The sequence below is a fragment of the Mytilus californianus genome, unplaced genomic scaffold (assembly GCF_021869535.1).
Source record: "Mytilus californianus isolate M0D057914Y unplaced genomic scaffold, xbMytCali1.0.p SCAF_3, whole genome shotgun sequence".
NCBI classification, from domain to species: domain Eukaryota; kingdom Metazoa; phylum Mollusca; class Bivalvia; order Mytilida; family Mytilidae; genus Mytilus; species Mytilus californianus.
The window spans coordinates 11,909,877-11,930,851 of NW_026262679.1; the positions used below are offsets into that span (position 1 = coordinate 11,909,877).

The 20,975-nt window shown below is 30.8% G+C and overlaps 1 protein-coding gene across 3 annotated transcripts in view; it reads right to left on the reverse strand.

The window, feature by feature from the left end:
- The window catches only part of LOC127732961 (myb-like protein X), a 60,718-nt gene that overhangs the window by 32,366 nt on the left and 7,377 nt on the right, over nt 1-20,975 (reverse strand). The window contains exons 2-3 of one of the 3 annotated variants that reach the window (XM_052242191.1): nt 20,716-20,846; nt 6,150-6,250 (exon numbers count right to left, since the gene is read on the reverse strand). The gene's annotated coding sequence lies outside the window, so the exon portion shown is untranslated. The other 2 variants (XM_052242190.1, XM_052242192.1) reach the window with 2 other exon arrangements.

Here is a 20,975-nt window from a genome sequence, read left to right on the forward strand (position 1 = left end):
TGTCTTACCACTAACAACGACGAAGAGTACAGATATATAATTTTTTTGATCTATTCAGAACCAAAAGAGGATCTTTTGTAGAGGACCTTCCATTCATCATTCCTGCCAAGCTTGATTAAAATTGGGTACATGATTTAATAGAAGAAGATGAAAATTTAAAGTTTACAGATGGACAATGCCATGTGACGGCAATAGATCACATGGTCTAGGTGAGCTTAAAATAGAAATCTAGAGGTCACCATACAACCTTCAACAATGTGTGAACCTATGCAGGATAGCAAGCTCTAAATAATGCAGATTTACTATCAAATAATTTAAGATTTAAAGTCATGCAGTGGATTAATTCCTTATTTTAAGATATTTTGCAACAATGTTTAAATAGTTATGCAAATTTTTTTTAAAATGAAAATTGCCCATGACAAAAGCTACTGAAAGCGATTGTTGTGAACACCAGGATGACTAGATGTCGCATTGACGGTGGGGAAAAATGAAGTGACGGATGGGATTGTGACTTCTTTGCCCCAGTCTCATGGTAGCGTGAGCCCTGGTGCATTTAGTAGTGTAAGAATTGTTTTCAAGTTTATATAATAGAAAAATAAACTAAATACAGGATTTTTTTGCTTGATGTATCCTATAACCATATAAATGTAGCACAAATTTTAAACAAAGATTCATAAATGGGCTCAATCATCAATTATTTTTTTTGGTCATTAACCAAATTACAAACTTGGGCAGAGTTTATTACATGTTGCTACATTCTGTTCTGTTGATTCCAAATTAAATGAAGGCACATCAGAAAAATATCATACTGTTTCTTTTCTCCGGAGTACTTAGTTTCTTATTTTGGGAACAAATTTCAAGAAAACTGGTATCATGAGGAATACTAATGAAGTCTCATTACCTTTAATTAACTGAATAACCATTAAGAAGACATTCTCAAGCTTAAATAAAGCACATCTAGTAACCATCAATACTTTTAGTTTCCCTTTAATGAAATTAGAGAAACCAGTTCATTACCTATTTAATATATATTTTCTAAAATTTGTGGTTTTGGTCTGTTTTTAAAGGTGATGTAATATTGCTTAACAAGTGGTGAATACACAATTATGGAAAACTTAGAGAAAAACACGTTCTCAGACTGGTGATTAACTTGTCTGTATGTAAACACTCTAGGCTAACAGTGACTGGCACCAAGCAGACTATTTAAAATTTCAATTTAAACCAAAAATTAGATGAAGATTTTGTAATCTAATTTACAGGTAATTTAAAGTTCCCCACATCATGTATGTATAAAGTGAAAAACACAGGTGTTAATCAATAACAATCAGGTAAAAAATATTTTTAACAATTCAATTTATTATTCAAAGTAAGATAAATCATATAACAGCAGTTATACTTTATGACAATTATAATAACGAAACAATCTTTATAAAATTAAGGAGATGTGGTATAATTGGCGATGAGACAACTATCCAGCACACACCATAAGGTTGAGGGTGTAAACCTCTATAGCTCATTTTACCACCTTCAACAATGAAGTCAAGGACCTACAATTGTTAACATCGTTGGTCTTTGGTCTCTGGTAGAGAGTTGTCTCATTGGCAATCATACCACATGTTCTTATTTGTATATATATATATGTTGTGTACAAATTGTAATGTTGTACAAATTATAATTTGTACAGATTTTTTGTACACTAGTTATCAGTGTTTTATGAACCGCTTAACACTAATGGATGATGCAAATACACAGTCTTTTGTTTCGCATATTTCTGTCATATTTCCATGACTACATGATACAGTTTAATACTGAGCATTGGTACAAAAAACATTAGAAGAACACAAAAAGACTTTTTATGGATATGATTTTGGTATAAGGAGAAAAATAAAATTAGAATTTAAACCATTCAGGTGTCCTTATTTCCAGTTTGAGGACAAGGAGAATAGCACTAAATGTTAGGTTGAAGTATATACATTTGAATTTTAGATATTAAACTGATAAATTTTAAAAGATAAACTTTTATCACCTGGTGCAAAAAGGTATGTGTCAAAAAACTTATAACTTGTACAAAAACCCTGTACAAATTATAATTTGTACAAACTTACATCTTGTACACAACATATATATATATATGTTGTTTTCAATTTAGACTTGATTTTATATATATATATATATATATATATGTATATATAAGTCTAAATTGAAAACAACGTTCAAACCTATATTTGTTACATATATATATTGTTCTACCACCAATATGTTCCAGCATTGTTTTTTTTCAAGTGTAAACTTTTTCTTTTCTTCTAATCCCTGCCCATCATTTAAGGTTCTATGGTGACCTTTAAGTGTTTATTTTGGTAAATTTGTATTGTTTGGTTGCTGTTAACCTGACACTTTCTGTATTTATATTGAATAAATGTAGTTTACAAATATATTGCCATGGCAACATGCTCATGAAATTATGAGATATGTAATATCAATATCATTTAACATTAATAATTCATGGTATTTAGGACTAAATTGCAGTTAACAGACAGAGCATTTATATTAAAATAAGGTTATGAATCACAGTGAAGTTCAGGTCCATATAATTATATAGAGATTACTAAATGGTGTACAAACTGCCATTACTTATTTCATTATACCTGACTTATAAATTATGGAAGTACAACACAAGCAATCATATATTTTTACTGTGAAGCCAAAAAATGTTTTTGGAATCATTTCATATTGCATTGTTTAAATCATCAGAGAGCACAAAAAACACTTTTTAAATGTTGGAACATAGTAGTTGAACAATATGCAACACCTAATTAATGACAAAAGAACTATGGTCCAAAACAAAGCTTAGGTCAATATAGGTTTTTTGAGACAGCATGGTCCATCAACTGTTGTTCCCCCAAATTGACATGAATTGGTTTTTTTAAATATTGTAAACTATTCTTTGATTTTTAAGCCATCACCCTAAAAGTAAATTTTGAATTCTTTTTCAAATGCACCCTGTAAATAATTAAATAAAGTGTACCTTTAGATAGTTTTAGACATCAAATTCACCTATTTAACCATAACTGTGACTACTGAACTGTGATATCTAGGTCACACTGTTCTAATGACAATTTTCGTGTACTGGTATAAGCATTCAACAGTGAATTATTATGTACCTCACATTCAACTATCTGAAACTTTACTTTAACCAAAACTTTTTCGATGATAGACATATGTTTTATGATGTTAACATTTTAATTAATTGATGAATTTTCCTGTACTTCACATCAAACTGACTCAAACCTGACTTTTCACAGGTTAACCTCAAATAAAACTGATCAATAAGTTAAAGGTCACTCGATCCTTTTAGGATAAATTTTACACTGTTCATGTCTTCCTTCATTGTAGATGCTATTTCATTTTGTTGGCATCAAACTACCTTAAAACCTAAACTTTAGTCAACAAAAAGCCTAATCAGAAGGAAAAGGGACTCACAAATCAAAGCTTTACCCTCCTCAATTCCAATCACCTTAAAAGTAAAATTATCCAACAATAAATTCTACAACAAATATATATAATTCACAGTTTTTGTTTTACTGGAAAGACTTCCTTCAGAACCCTTAATGTATGTCTATGCTTATTCCGTCAAAAGAGGGGGGTTCAATAGGAAGTCATTCCATTTTACTAAATTATTGATTGTTTCTTTTAATTTATAACGTGTTCTATGATAAACAAAATATTGACCCATCCTTGACATGTGACATTGAACATTACTTATGTCATTGGTTTTTTTTATTCTATCAGGTGCATTGTTATTGACTTGTCTCTACTGTTCACTTTCGTTTCATATAACATATAAACTGAGAGTAATAATATGATAAAAGTCAGACAATAGCTGTTCTTAATGATCACAGCAACCTATTCAAAGCACATCACATATCCTATTGATATACAGATTCCATAATTAATTATCAATTCCTTTTGTCTTTTTATGTACTTTAGTTGACATTTAATTACATAAAAAAATATGATCTTATGGATTTTTTCAGGTTTCATAATGCTAATCACAAAGTTCTAATGAATATTATGCTGATAAAAACTAATGTTGAGTACAAAGCTTAGATGATGATTAAGGTTCAAATAAAGGTAAAAACAAACTCTAATGGTTTCATCAATGAATAGCAACCTCATATCCATTAGGAGGTATTCACACATCACAATAAAACTTCCAACCAGAATCTGTGCATTAAATCTAAAAATTAGTTCATCTATAAATTGGACAGGAACGCTATAGTAGACAAGGAACCAGAAAGTGCCTCCTTCAAGAAAAATTTGTCTATGTTTGATACTTAATGTTTCTTGGGTACAACTTTTCATGGATTTTGTGGTTCACTCCAACCACTAACAATGACTGTCTCATTTGAGCTGTAACAATGGCAAGTTCAAAGATTGGCATCAGAAAGATTGCCTTCTAAAGGTAACTTCTGTTGTATGGGAAGATGTTTCAGACAGACATATATGACCAGTTCAAAGATTGGCATCAGAAAGATTGCCTTCTTTAGGTAACTTCTGTTGTATGGGAAGATGTTTCAGACAGACATACATATGACAAGTTCAAAGATCAGCATCAGAAGGATTGCCTTCTTAAGGTAACTTCTGTTGTATGGGAAGATGTTTCAGACAGACATACATATGACAAGTTCAAAGATTGGCATCAGAAAGATTGCCTTCTTAAGGTAACTTCTGTTGTATGGGAAGATGTTTCAGACAGACATACATATGACAAGTTCAAAGATCAGCATCAAAAAGATTGCCTTCTAAAAGTAACTTCTGTTGTATGGGAAGATGTTTCAGACAGACATACATATGACAAGTTCAAAGATTGGCATCAGAAAGATTGCCTTCTTAAGGTAACTTCTGTTGTATGGGAAGATGTTTCAGACAGACATACATATGACCATTTCAAAGATTGGCATCAGAAAGATTGCCTTCTTTAGGTAACTTCTGTTGTATGGGAAGATGTTTCAGACAGACATACATATGACAAGTTCAAAGATCAGCATCAGAAAGATTGCCTTCTTAAGGTAACTTCTGTTGTATGGGAAAATGTTTCAGACAGACATACATATGACAAGTTCAAAGATTGGCATCAGAAAGATTGCCTTCTTAAGGTAACTTCTGTTGTATGAGAAGATGTTTCAGACAGACATACATATGACAAGTTCAAAGATCAGCATCAGAAAGATTGCCATCTAAAGGTAACTTCTGTTGTATGGGAAGCTGTTTCAGACAGACATACATATGACAAGTTCAAAGATTGGCATCAGAAAGATTGCCTTCTTAAGGTTACTTCTGTTGTATGGGAAGATGTTTCAGACAGACATACATATGACCATTTCAAAGATTGGCATCAGAAAGATTGCCTTCTTTAGGTAACTTCAGTTGTATGAGATGTTTCAAACATACAAATGACATGTTCAAAGATTGGCATTAGAAAGATTGCCTTCATTAGGTAACTTCTCTTGTATTGGAAGTTGCTTCAGACAAACATACATATGACAAGTTCAAAGAATAGCATTAGAAAGATTGCCTTCTTAGGGTAACTTCTCTTGTATATGAAGTTGTTTCAGACAAACATATATATGACCAGTTAAAAGACTGTCATCAGAAAGATTGCCTTCTTAAGGTAACTTCTGTTGTATGGGAAGTTGTTTCAGACAGACATATATATGACAAGTCCAAAACATGTTACTATCTCTATTCTGCAATTTCTATGGATTAAAAACTAATTTATCTGGAGAATATTACTTGTTTGTAATGAAAAGGTTTATTTTGACGATGTTGACATGCACTTCTCTGTCGTCAATATCAACAGAAACAGCAATTCATTCATAAGAAATTCACACCTCACTGTTTACTTTATGTTAAGTATGAAGGGTGCAACATGTGACGCAGAAGTCAAAATACACAATTCACAAGTTCTTTTTTTAAAGTTTATTCCTCTTTGTGATTTTCTTTTCATTCAAGATGAAAATTGATTTTTTATTAACACTATACAACTGGTTTACTTTAAATCATTAATGTCTACTGAAAAAAGCTTATTAGTATTGTTCTCTATAATATCTTTATTTTAGTGCAGATAAGTATATTTACTATAAAAGTACCTTCTGAAGTTGTAAATAAAACTTTTACTTGTTTTATTTAATTGTAAATTCTGTCAGCATTGCAATTAACACCCCAAACATGACCTTCTATCTTGTGAGGCCTACAAATATACAGGTAACATCAATGTTATTACACATTAAAAACATCCTAAGGAAGAAAATAGGTTTTTTTCTTAATTTTTAAAATAGTATCAAACAATCTTGATCTAGATATTTAAAGAAGAGTTTTGTCCATTGAAAACATTGCTGCAAGGGGTATTTTACAGTCAAGAATTAGTCCAAGGAGATATTGAATAGCTATGGGGAAGGGCAATATATGTTTCTCACTTCATAAATTTCAATTTCTTCCATAGTAATCAGACCAGATCTGATAGCTTTGTACTTTTGACAAAACAAAGAAAGTCAGCAAAATAAATTTAATATTTGAACAGGTTGAGAACCCCCCCCCCCCCCCAAAAAAAAAAATGTAAATCAAATCCTCAATGTAGCTGATAATTTGATAGTGCTAAAATCTTAAAATATCAGAATTTATAGAAAATTGAACATTTTTTTCTTACGAACTATATTATTACTTTGGGTTTTAAAAAAGTTAACAGCTTTAAAATATGTCAATTTTTCAAAGTTTTTATCAGCTTGTTACTTCTCAGGAAATCAATTTAGAACTGTTCATCTTTGGGAAAATTGCTGCATTTTTTAAGAATATGTGCCATTTCAAGCATAAAACATGGATTCCAATAAAAAAAAGGTTTTTTAACACTAGAAAAAAGTAAAATAACAAGAATACCGAATTCCAAGGAAAATTCAAAACGGGAAGTCCCTATAACTTATTTGAGTGATACTTACACATTTGGGGAACTATTCCCAATTTGGCAGTACCATGTCCCCAACATATTTAAAATGACTAAAATACTGTAGGTGTTTATCAGAAAGATGCAGAAAATCAGTAACAATGTATTAAACTTAATCAATGGTCATAAAAGATAAAAGGTTAATTTCTTACTTTCTGACTATGAACACTGATATAAATTTACAATTACGTGTATAGGTAAAGCATGAATTGAAAGGTAGATCAGAGTCAAAAAGCAATTTTTCTTGAATTAAGTTAAAACCTGATCAATAAAAAAATAAACATTATTTTTTAATGTTTCCCAATGATTAAATTGAATAAAGTAAACATTTGAAACACAGCCAATTCAGTATGACTCAATCTGATAGAAGTACACTATACAGAGTAATTAGAATAGTAAAAAGCTGTTGAGGTTGAACAAAAAATTCTGGATAAATGATATATTTAATATTTGAATTTTTACATATAACTTACCAGAAAAAACCTACAACTAGGTGATGAAAATGAACAAGATAACAAAAACACAGAATTTCTTTAAAAAAAATGTGGGACAGATGTTACTGGAAAAAATGGGACTTTTGACCTTAAGGTCATGTCAAAACTGACAATGTAATCATGATTAAATAAAAGTGATTCACAATTTCCATTCAATTTTTTTAAAAACAATTGGTGACAGCTTTTCTAATTTGTTTTCGACAGAAAAACTTTGACATGTGAAATGTCAATACTTTTAATGTTTTCCATAACTTTAATGGTAAACATCAAAGATTTTTGCTACATCAATGAAATGTCTATGTTCTACAGGAAGTCAATATTGATTTTAATACATGGGAAGAAAGAAATAAAATCTTAATTAAATTGATATAATTATAAACCAAAAGGCCAACTAGTTCTTCAATAAAATGTATGTAAGGAAAACATGTGAACTTAAAATCTTTCAATCTCAAGGTCATTACACATCATCAAAGACCTGTCATACCAAGTTTCATCAAAATTCAAATTATCAATAACAACAAGTGGATGTTAAAATTAACCTTGTTATGCTTTCTTATTGACTTCATGATCACATGGAATGACAACATTATAGCTTTGATGTATATACATATCATTGTTTGTTAACCAACATGCAGTTTTGTCAGCATTAGTTTTTTGTCTATCCATCATCAGTTTTTAGGATATGGTAATATGCAAAAATAAAAACTAAGGGTTAAAATTAGGATTTAATGGCAACAACTCCTTTAAGGTGTTGATTGACAATTTTAATCGTAGATCTTTATAGATTATCGTTGGTCATCTCAACGAGATTGATTTTCTCGCTTGAGCCGGTACGGTGAAAGTAAGAAAAGAAATTGAGTTGAGATGACCAATGATAATCTGTTTATCGCTATTTTACCTATGACGACGTTGTTAATTTCATTGACAACGGCACGTGCGCCCTTAGTTTCTAGCGATAATTTTTCATATCACTCTACTGTGCTGAGAAAGGAAATTATCAGTCAGTAAGATCAAAGGAAAATTTCGTAAAATAGCGATAATGATCTTTATTTGTTGATATTTTTTTCTGTTTACTGTTCTGTACTTTATCTACTATGGTTTCCAACAAAAACGCAAAATATGGGTAAAAATCATCATTAAACTTGATTAAAGGGCAGAGTAGACCGAGGAATTTGGCCAACAGTTGACTTTAACTTATTAGCAGATCATTTTTTTGCTGATCATTTTAATTGTCTATAGTTTCTCTTTATCTACTTTAACGTTCATCAATAACAAAACAAATGGGACCAAATTGACACTGAAGAAATAACTCCTATATGGGGACGACTGAGGAATTCTGCCGCTTTGACCTATTTCTTGATCTTTTAAATATTATAGCCAATAAAATGCTCCGCAGGGCGCAGCTTGATACGACCGCAGAGGTCGAACCCTGAACAGTTGGGGCAAGTATGGACACAACATTCAAGCTTGATACAGCTCTGAATTTGGATTGTGATTAAATATTTGACACAGCATAGGTTTCTGACACAGAATGAATGTGGTCTAAGAACTTAAAAATTTTAAATTGGACATTCACCTATTATGGTCCAATATCCAAAATCTAAATACATGGTTAGATTCAGCATACCAAAGAACCCCAAGAATTCAATTTTTGATGAAATCAAACAAAGTTTAATTTTGGACCCTTTTGATCTCAATGTGGACAAAAATGATAACAGGGCCCAAAAATCAAAAATCTAAATACATGGTTAGATTCAGCATATCAAAGAACCCCATATATTCAATTTTTGTTGAAATCAAACAAAGTTTAATTTTGGACCCCGATTTGGACCAACTTGAAAACTGGGCCCATAATCAAAAATCTAAATACATGTTTAGATTCAGCATATCAAAGAACCCTAAAAATTCAATTTTTGTTAAAATCAAACTAAGTTTAATTTTGGACCCTTTGGACCTTTATGAAGACCAATTTGAAAACAGAACCAAAAATTAAGAATCTAAATACACGGTTAGATTCGGCATATCAAAGAACCCCAATAATTCAATTTTTGATGAAATCAAACAAAGTTAAATTTTGGACCCTTTGGACTTCAATGTGGACCAATTTAAAAACGGGGCCCAAAATCCAAAAACTTAATACACGGTTAGATTCAGCATATTACAGAACCCCATATATTCAATTTTTGTTGAAATCAAACAAAGTTTAATTTTGGACCCCGATTTGGACCAACTTGAAAACTGGGCCCATAATCAAAAATCTAAATACATGGTTAGATTCAGCATATCAAAGAACCCCATATATTCAATTTTTGTTGAAATCAAACAAAGTTTAATTTTGGACCCCGATTTGGACCAACTTGAAAACTGGGCCCATAATCAAAAATCTAAATACATGGTTAGATTCAGCATATCAAAGAACCCCATATATTCAATTTTTGATGAAATCAAACAAAGTTTAATTTTGGACCCTTTTGATCTCAATGTGGACAAAGTTGATAACGGGGCCCAACAATCAAAAATCTAAATACATGGTTAGATTCAGCATATCAAAGAACCCCATATATTCAATTTTTGTTGAAATCAAACAAAGTTTAATTTTGGACCCCGATTTGGACCAACTCGAAAACTGGGCCCATAATCAAAAATCTAAATACATGGTTAGATTCAGCATATCAAAGAACCCCATATATTCAATTTTTGTTGAAATCAAACTAAGTTTAATTTTGGACCCTTTGGACCTTTATGTAGACCAATTTGAAAACAGAACCAAAAATTAAGAATCTAAATACACGGTTAGATTCGGCATATCAAAGAACCCCAATAATTCAATTTTTGATGAAATCAAACAAAGTAAAATTTTGGACCCTTTGGACCTCAATGTGGACCAATTTAAAAACGGGGCCCAAAATCCAAAAACTTAATACACGGTTAGATTCAGCATATTAAAGAACCCCAAGAATTCAAGAATAAAACCCTATTGAAATTGATCAAGAAATAAGCAATTTATAGGAAGTATCTTCTTTTGCACAATACTGTGCAATTGATTATTTCTTGCTATTGCGCAATACTGTACAATTGACAATTTCTTGCTATTGCGCAATATTGTGCTATTGGATATTTCTTGCTATTGCGCAATACTGTGCAATTGAAGATTTCTTGCTATTGCGCAATACTGTGCAATTGAAGATTTCTTGCTATTGTGCAATACTGTGCAATTGAAAATTTCTTGCTATTGCACAATACTTATAATATAATAATTTACACATCCTGTTTGGTGTGTATCTCCTACCATATCATTATTATTTGCTTTTAAATATAAATCAGAAATAACCAACTTAAAATGGAAAATTTTAAAAGAAAAAAAAAAAGGAAAAAAAGAAAAAAAGAAATCCCCCCCCAAAATTTTTTGAACCCCCTTATGATTCATCACCCCAAACTCAATCTCAGCCTTCCCTTTGTGGTATGGTACCTTGCAGTACAATTTCAGAGAGATCCATACACTTGAACACAAGTTATTGTCTGGAAACTAGAAAAATGCTTATTTTTGGCCCCTTTTTGGCCCCCAATTCCTAAACGTTTCGGGCAATTACCCCCAAACTCAATTCCAGCTTTCCCTTTGTGATATGGAACCTTGTAGTACAATTTCAGAAATATCCAAGCACTTACACACAAGTTATTGTCATGAAACTAGAAAAATGCTTGTTTTTTGCCCCTTTTTTGGCCACTAATTCCTAAAATTTTGAGGCAATTACCCCCAAAATCAATTACAGCCTTCCCTTTGTGATATGGAACCTTGTGGTACAATGTCAGAGAGATCCATACACATACACACAAGTTATTGTCTGGAAGTTACAAAAATGCTTATTTTTGGCCCCTTTTTGGCCCCTAATTCCTTAACTGTTGGTACCATAACCCCCAAAATCAATCCCAACCTTCCTTTCATGGTATTGAACCTTATGGTAAAATTTCATGGAGATCCATTCACTTAAACTAAAGTTAGAGTGCGAAAACCAATGTGTCTTCGGACGACGCCAGACGACGCCGGACGACGACGACGACGACGACGACGACAACGACGACGACGACGACGCCAACGTCATACCAATATACGACCAAAAAATTTTCAATTTTTGCGGTCGTATAATAATGCAAAAAACTGGTAAAAATTGTAATTGAACTGTAATAACTCCTATAGTATTATTATTATACAGTAATTTTTAACAGCACATTATGTAATATGAAAATAACCCTAAGCGCTTTACATCATATTATTATTTCACAGATACAAGTATTTACAATAAAATATGAATGCCCAGGATACAAATTTTACATATGAGAAGTGATCACTAACAACTTTTTTTAAAAAAGATGAAAATGCAATGTTAAAATTTATAAAAGTCTGATTCAGAGTGTATGTAATGTAGTTAACTTGGCAAATCATTTCACAGAACGGTGGCCGGTTTGCTGATTCTTCTTTACCCATATGTTTTATTTTGTACTTTTGGCATTGTTAAAGCATAGTATTTTCTGAACTCAGTAATCTCATCGGTTTGTAGATGTAACGAGTTCTTGTAGGTAAACCAGTGCCTCCTAGTGCAGAGCCTTAAACACATACAAAAGAGTTAAGTTTATATTGGCATCAATAAGTTACAAGTAGCCAATGAAGAGACTTGAGGATTGGTGTGATTGCCAATGAGAAAACTATCCATCAAAGTTTAAATGAAGTGAACATAAGTGCCTTATTTGTATATCTTATTTTGCTGATGATTTTTTCTATAGACAATTTTTCTCTATCTACTATAGTTTCTGCCAAAAATGGAGAAAAGCAATAGGCTTATCTAAGCTTATAACATTATAAGAAAAACAGTTACTGCAGACAGTAGTAACCTATGACAAGCACTGGTCTACAGTATCCAAGCTTTGGACAGGTAAATAAAGAGTGTTGCAGGGTTGAACATGTTTGTGAGCTCTCAACTTGCCCACCTCACAAGGGACAATGTCATTACAATACAAGCTTAGAACAAACTTATAATCAGTTGAAAAGGGGTTGACACATCAGAATGGTAATATGCACAAAAAACAACTAACAAAGTGACAAAATGACAAAAGACACAAAGTACCAATCAAAAAATTCTTGCAGTTACTGAAAGCTAGTTCAAAGTCCAATAGTACTGTAAATAGGACATATTTTCCAAGACTAGAATATCAATCAGGACACCTCCAAATGATTCAGTGTAAAGACATCATAATCAGTCTGGGAAGAAATTACCTTGTGCAATGACAAATTATACATATTGTCAGGATGCAGGACCATATGTGGTCATGACTGCATAGCAATATATGTTTAGCTATGTAATAAACTATAAAGAATAAAATCAATATAAATCTTGATTAAGACAATATTCAAAGACCTTACTACAATGTTAAATTGATACCTTAGAGTGTAATTTTATTCCATGGACCAATACATTTAAATGGATTGTGTCTCAATTTATCAGCTTTATTAACAACATTACTGTTTTAAAATGAGGATTTAATATTCTGTTTGTAATAAGATTTATACATGTACAGTCAAACTTCCAAACCAAATCCTTGTATTTATGATGAATTTAGTAAAGATTTCAAGTAATTTATGGTAACAAAAAACCCTAACTCAATAATTTACCAGTTATACATAGATGACTTGCATTAAAATACCATACCTCACTACTAATACAGGCATAGCAAACAAATTGGGAAATGTACACATTGTTTAAAGAGGGGGGCCAAAGGAACATAACTGTCAAAAAAAAAGAAGGGAAATTAACAAACAGAATGAAAAATTGTAATTGATACTGAGTTTGTCATCATGCATCAATGCTAATGTGGTCTGAACAAATACTTTAACAAATGTCCATCCTGCCTGGTTAAGTTTTACGTTACAAGTCAATTTCTCATAAACCAATGATGTGTTTCCTATCAAGTACTGTAAATTCAGAAATTATTGCATGCATTTATTATTGCGAATTTTGAAGAATGGACTAAAATGGGAGATTAATTATTGCGATTTCAGGAAAATTTGCATACAGTATATGTATCAAATATCAGAATGCGAATTTTTATTATTGCGATACTCATTCATTCGCATTAATAAAAACCTCACAATAATTTCTGAATCTACAGTAGTAGTTTTCATGTGGTACCAGGTAAGACCTTTTACAATACATATGTATGACAACAAATATTGCTGATGTGGAAGTGTGTTAATTGACTGATTGATTTCAGTGTAATACTGTGGTACCTATTGGCACTATTATCACTATAAATTTGGGCATAATGTTACCTAGTAAAAGTAATGGTTCTTGGTTTTAAAATAGAAATACAGAGTATTATTAAAACATCATCTAGGGGTATGTAGTAAAGATCCTAATCAGATCTTTAAAGATATTTTGTTCAGGGAAGATTAGTCAAAGAACTATTTTTTTCTTCATTTTCTACAGTATTTCAGTTTAAATATTCTTACATTTATACTTCAAGAGATAGTTAATACATATGATTTTATCACTTATTGTTCAAAGAGGCAATAGAGGGAAAATTCTGGATTGCTATATGTTTCTTTTTGAAATGAAGCTTTCACACTTGGAATTTTTCCCACCTACCATTAAAAGTCAGTGCAATCTTTGTTTAGATGAATTGTTTTCATTTCTATTACATTTAGTAGTATCTATTCACAGAAGAGTTTCTAAATTGTCTATTAAATTGTTTAAAATAGAGATGACCCCTCCAGTTTTTTCTAAAAGGGTTTTTTTTTTCATGAAATATGTAGCAAAATTACAAGTGAGGAAAACTTTTTCCATGTACTGTTAGTGTCAAACCTAAAGTCATTCATGGATTTAGTACTTTTGTTTACTCTTTAATATCATTACAATACATGTTACATTCAAAACAAACACTAGGCCTAATTCTATATAATCCAGAACAAATAACAAACTAACATGTACATAATCATAATAAAGGTCAAAAGCCTTTTGACAGAAGGTAAAAGAGAAGACTTGTATACAATATGTCATCTTTTGGCCATACATGTCCTGATAACACAAAATACTTAAGTAAAACAGAATTGATTTTTGTGTTCTTATAAAAATAAAATCCTTTTTAAATACTGTCTATACTTACTGAATAATTTATTGGTTTAAATGGTGTGAAAATTGTTACTTAAGAACTGTCAAGTAAAAAGTCATTAAAATGTTAAGGGCCTATAGTATAAATTGAAAACCCTATAATTATCATATAAATTTATCTGTGTAAACTTCAGTTGAACTATATAGCCTTACAGGAACTAATTTCATCACTTTTCTAAGTATAACCTTCCACATTTAGAAATTACTAATTCTATGTGAGAAAATAGTTGTCAAAAATAATGACAACTTTTTAGTGTCATCCCGCAAAGTTGTGTCCTTCATCTGAACACTGTTTTGGTATTTATGATATTTTTGTCTAACTACAATAATTTTAAATAGTATTAGTGCATCATTAACTGCATTTATAGACATTAAAAACACACTTCTAGGCAAATTCATTCCAAAACATAAATTAATTATTTTGCTTATTTTAGAAAGGAACAGAATGCAATGAATTTCTTGGATAGTGGCATTTAAATAAATTTTCTCTTTTGTCCAAAAACAAAAAATCAATCTTCATCTAAAATCATTTGCAAGAGTCATTATCAATATGATACAAATATCAGTGATAAAAAAAAATGTTTGTCTTTTGAGGTACAAGCTGCAATTTTTTTGTGGATTCAAAACATAAACTGTCGAGTACAGATGTACTTCTTATGATGGATCACTGGTCTATATTAATTTCCTTACATGGTCCAAAGAAAGGTTTGCTTCTGGTCTTCAAGGGGAAAAAAATAACCAAAAGAGGGGGAGGGGAAATTGAACTCCACTCAATTCTATTAACCTTGGTGGAGGGTCATTTTCATTTATATTTGTTTTGTTGAGTTTATTAAAAAAATTAGGTAAAATTGGTAGTGGTTCCCCAAAAAATATGAATGGAGTTCTGACCCCTTCAGGCATTTTTCTAAGCCCAAGATAAAAAATAGTGTTCAATACAAAATGAAATAAATAATATTTAAACATTCTAGTGTACAAACTAAACAAATGAGAATACAATAAGCCATGCTTTAACAGTACGATTTATTTGTTGATAGGATAAATTCAGATATATTTTGTAAAATAACATTTCTATGGAAGAAATTGACATCTAAGAACACTACAATAAAAGCCTGTCCAAAAGCAACAATTAATATTGTCTTAACGAGACTTTTAACAACCATGTCTACATCATATTGACATGGGTAATATATGTTTTATGGAATGTCTGGGTGAAAATTGGTGGTTTATAGATGGTAAATTACATATTTTAAATAATCATTTAAGCAATATTAATAGCTATATCAAGTTAACTTCTATCTAGATTAGTTTTTAGTTAAAATACATAACAATTTCATATCAATTTAAAATCCATTTGTTAAAAGCAATATTAAAGTGAAATATTAATACTCAACAATAATACTACACCAATTACAGGTGAGTTCTAATGGCATGGCAAGATTAACAAAATGAGAAAGATTCAATTATTTAAATAATTTGTGGGAAATGGTAAAACTATTTACACCTACTTTAACTTTATATGGTATTGCGCTATCGTTCATATGGAAAATATGAAATATAGCATGCTTTTCTTCTCTTGTCTTTTCTTAAATTTTTCAAATAGTTTCTCCTTTGTCTTAAAGTTACACTTACATTGTTTCAGCTTCCAATATTGTATATGACACAATTCAATGTATTCTATCAGAAAAATAAAGATTAAAAAATAAACACTGGCTGGATGAAGAATGTGAAATGGACATCCAAATGAACTGCCTTGCACACATATATTTTGCTTTGCTTTTTAAAAAAAAAATATACGCTAACTGCAATAGGAAAAAATGTAATGTTTATTTTGATTATTCCTGTAACTTCTTAAATACACAACAGAGGCGGATATAGGGCTGGGGGCAGGGTGCCTGGGGGCAGGGTGCCTGGGGCCTCCCTTATGGACCTAAAAATATGGTTAATGCATAGACGTTTCATATGTCCTACTCTATACGTTGCCTAGTTTGTGGCCATTGGTCCCCCTTTATCAAAATCTGGGATCTGCATCTGCACAATTGTTAACTTTAGCTTGGTTATCGTTATGATAATAACAAAGGTATATATGTATATAATAAATTATTTTGTATTTCAACATGTTGATCAATATAAAATTTTTTGATCTACACACTTATAAAAATGAAGTAATTTTATGCAGCAGGTATTCAAATAAAAACATTGAAGTTTTCTGCTCTATGGTATTCTAATTATTTGAATAGTATTAATCCTAATGCATGGTAACTGCATACTAATGATAATACCATGGTATACAAATAAAAGTCTCACAACAAAATATGTCATAGGGCAAAAGGTCACAAAATTGATAGAACAAAATGTCACAGGACAGAAGGCACAGAATTGATATGTCAAAAAAGTCACAGGGCAAAATGTAACAAAATCAATAAGACCGAATATCACAAAGTTGATAGTACAAAAAGTCAAAGGACAGAAGATCACAAAATTAAATTATTAAGACAAAAATTCACATGACAGAATATCAAAGTTGAAAGAACAATAAGTCACATGGCAGAAGATCACAAAATTGATACGACAAAAAGTCACTATACAAGATGTCACCAAAATTAACAGCACACTAAGTCACAACAAATTAGTGTACCATGATTTGAATATATAAGACAAAATTAGCAATGTTAAATGAAGATTTATCAAATTTCAATCATACAAAGGATATATTTCACCATGAACCCAGTCAACAAACCAGCCACTTGGACAGCTTGTTTTCTCAACAAATATTTGATCACTACTTAAGTTTTAACAAAAAAATTCATTTACAAACTTGTTTAATATAGAATAGTTAAATGTTAAACAAAACACACAAAAAAAACTTTAAAAAATAAGTCTTGAGTAAATAAACGTAAAAAATTCTGAAATCTGAATTGACTTTTGTCCAGTGACTTTCTGTCCTCTGACTTTTTGTCCAGTGACAAAAACAGTGACTTTTTGTCCTGTGACTTTTTGTCCTCTGACTTTTTGTTCTGTGATTTTTTGTCCTGTGACTTTCCTTTCCTACTTTCTACAACCACATGTATGTAACAAATTCTGAAATACTATAAGTCTGTATCAGATGGGAAACCTGTGATTTATTTAGATAAATATGAAGTCAGTACCAACAAATCACATCAAACCACATCAAATTTTTTCTGATCTGTGTTTAGGAAAGCCAATAGGACCTAGATCTGTGAATTCCAGTTTTTGCTGCTGTGACATTAGTCATCTTTTTCTTTATATTCTAACATTTTGGCATAACTAGTGCAGCCAGTTAATTCCCCATCACATGGGTTATTTCTGCTTCTGTGACAAGCCATGTTATTTAAGATATGCTCAATGAAAAGTCTTAGATCTAAATTTGTGATATTTATGTTTTGAATTCCAGCTTCATTTCTATCCATTTTGTGTGTAGGTTAGTGTTTTATTGGCCTTTATACACATCTATATTCCTATCTATGTATGTAAGGTCATTTGTATTCCAGAGTTAAGTGACAAAAGTCTATCACACCAAGAAAATTACTCTAAACAAAAGTACACTTTTAGTCCTTTGGTACTGACATGATTGATAACAAACCTTTCTAAAATTGTCCATTTATAAATTTATAAATTATAAAGAAACTCAGGTTTCAACTCCCTCAGGCAAAGTTGACCTAAGATGGATTTGGCTATTAATTTTAAGTTCCTTTTTTGTCTTCTAGCTCTTCAATTGTTTCGGTTCTTATACATCCTTGGCTTTCAAATATTCGACTTTGTACAGTTCTGATGATGGTAAATCCAGAAAAGAGCTTTGGATGCATGAAATTTATAAAGTTTTGTTTTAATTTTTTATAATTATATCAACAAAAATGAAACTATGATTAAATATATTATCAAATTTGAGATAATATCATTTGCAAAAGTTTTTGAAGTATTGATTGCTTAAGAAAGAATTTAAATTTTCATGTAAAAATCAACCCTTATTTCTTATAATCAGTTTACATAAAAAAAACTTTAACCCTCAATGGTTTCATGGTACATGTAGTGCGCCTGGAGTGAGGGAGGTCATGGGTTCAATTCCTGAGTGGGCCAATTAAAAGACTTTTAAACTGGTATTTGCTGCTTCTCTGCTAAGCACATGGCATAAGGCAAAGAATGGTCAGCTCAGATCAAGATAAAAGAATCAGCATGCCTGCAGACTGTTACCATGTGGACTAGAATGTTAAAAATCTCACTAAGCTTATTGGTCTGTTACAAAGCAGAGTTTATATCCCTATCACATTAGAATTTTCTTGTCACAAGTATGTATCTGATACTTTCCACTGACATTACTGGTAACTGTCCATCTATCATCAAAAACCATGGTGATCAATCCACGAAAGTTGGAATATAAAGGTTTTTTTTTACATTTACAAACCAGAAAATTCTGTCATTTGTATCATAAATTTGAGACAACAGACACAAACTGAATAATTTTTCATGTTTTATATTTTTCACAAATACTTTTTAGTTTTATATTTGCAAAAACTTAATGTAGTTAAAAATGCCTCCCTGAAATTTCCTCTGATTTGGAGATGAAGCTGATAGTAAGAACCATACAATGACCTGCAGTTGTATCTTTAAATTCATTTTTTATTTCAAATTATAGGATAAAGTCTTAAAGGGGCACTAGCTACGAGATATATAAAAAATCTAAAATATGATTTTTTTTGTTCAATCATTAATGAAAGTGAAATAGTGAAATAATAATTTGCTTTTAGCAGCCAGTATGGTTTAATTTTGTCAAAATAAGCTAAGAAACATTGATGATGAATTATTCACTTGCAAGTGAATAATTCAACCTCATTGAATCCGTATTCATGTGAACTTCAATTTAACCCATTAGCTAGAGATGGATAACGCATGAATTGTGCGTGTGTTGTTATTTAAAGGAAAAGAATGTCAACATTGAAAGTGAAACAAAGGTAAATAATTTGATTGACTGATTCGATCCACAAAAAATCATTCTTATACAGGTAAAATGATGATTAACATATATATTTTAATCTATAATATGAAATTAAAACCGACCTAGAAAAATCCAATTGCACGAGTTCATTATCTAATTATATCTATATTTATGTTTATATCGCTTATATGACCATCAGAGGTCTTCGGAGGTCAACTCAATAGCTAATTAGATGGCGTCTAGACTAAAATACACGAAACGAAGCTACATATTATCGAGCCCATGCCCTGTAAATTGTTTATTTTAGACTTTTTATTATTTGGATAGATGTTTTACATTGTTATGAATCAAATATGAGAATTTGAGTCAAATCGGTGAACATGAATTTGACAGCTAGTGCCCCTTTAAATATACAGAGACGAACATATCTTTTCTTATTTGCTTTTAAATGGCATATACTATTTATTTCCCTGTTTTAAAAGAAAATGGCTAACTTGAGAAGTTATGAAGCTCAATGGATATAGATAAAAAAAAATATAAGCATCTTTTCATAAATATGATTTATTCAAGTAAATACTCCAATGTCACATTTCTCTTGGACTATGTAAAACATAAAAGGGTTTGCTGTAGATGAGAATATATTCTCAATCTCATCCTTTTGATATTGTATGAATATTTATCAAATTGGCAATTATACTGAAATTCTATATTTCTTAATAGTAATTAACAAGAATTGACACTTGCTCTTTGAAATTGTATAACTTTGAACAGTTTGAGGGCTACCTTCTACTAAATTTAACATACCCTTGAAATCTGTTGTGGAATGATAGAAGTCAAAGCAAGATGCTGCACATATCAATCCTATAATTTATCATATGTGCAGAAATTATGTCGATCTTTTGATTATATCAGGAGTGGTCTATTATGAATAGGCAATTTCATTTATTTTCAGCATTATATTAGGCTTTTATAAAATTATGACATTACAGTATTTTCAACTTACGTTAATATTCCATTAGGAACAATAATCCAAATTCTACCACAGGGAATAACAACAATTATATGTACTAGCCGATTAATGAATGATCAATAAAGTAGTAATTGTTTACTTACAAATATGACAAATATTTCCACTTCACTAATTACATCTCCATTCATCAAATGTTCTTTCAGGTGGAACTGTGTGGGTGGGGACGTGAAGCAATGTTGACAGAGTAATTGCGGTGTATATTCCAACTGTCCTCCTGTGTCAATAAAAAACAACTTTAAGTCCAGATTATCACCACTCAATAAATTATATGTGATGTTCTGTCTGTTATTAAGAATGTGAAAACATAAAAAAAAGTTTGTAATAACATTCAATGTTGTTCAGT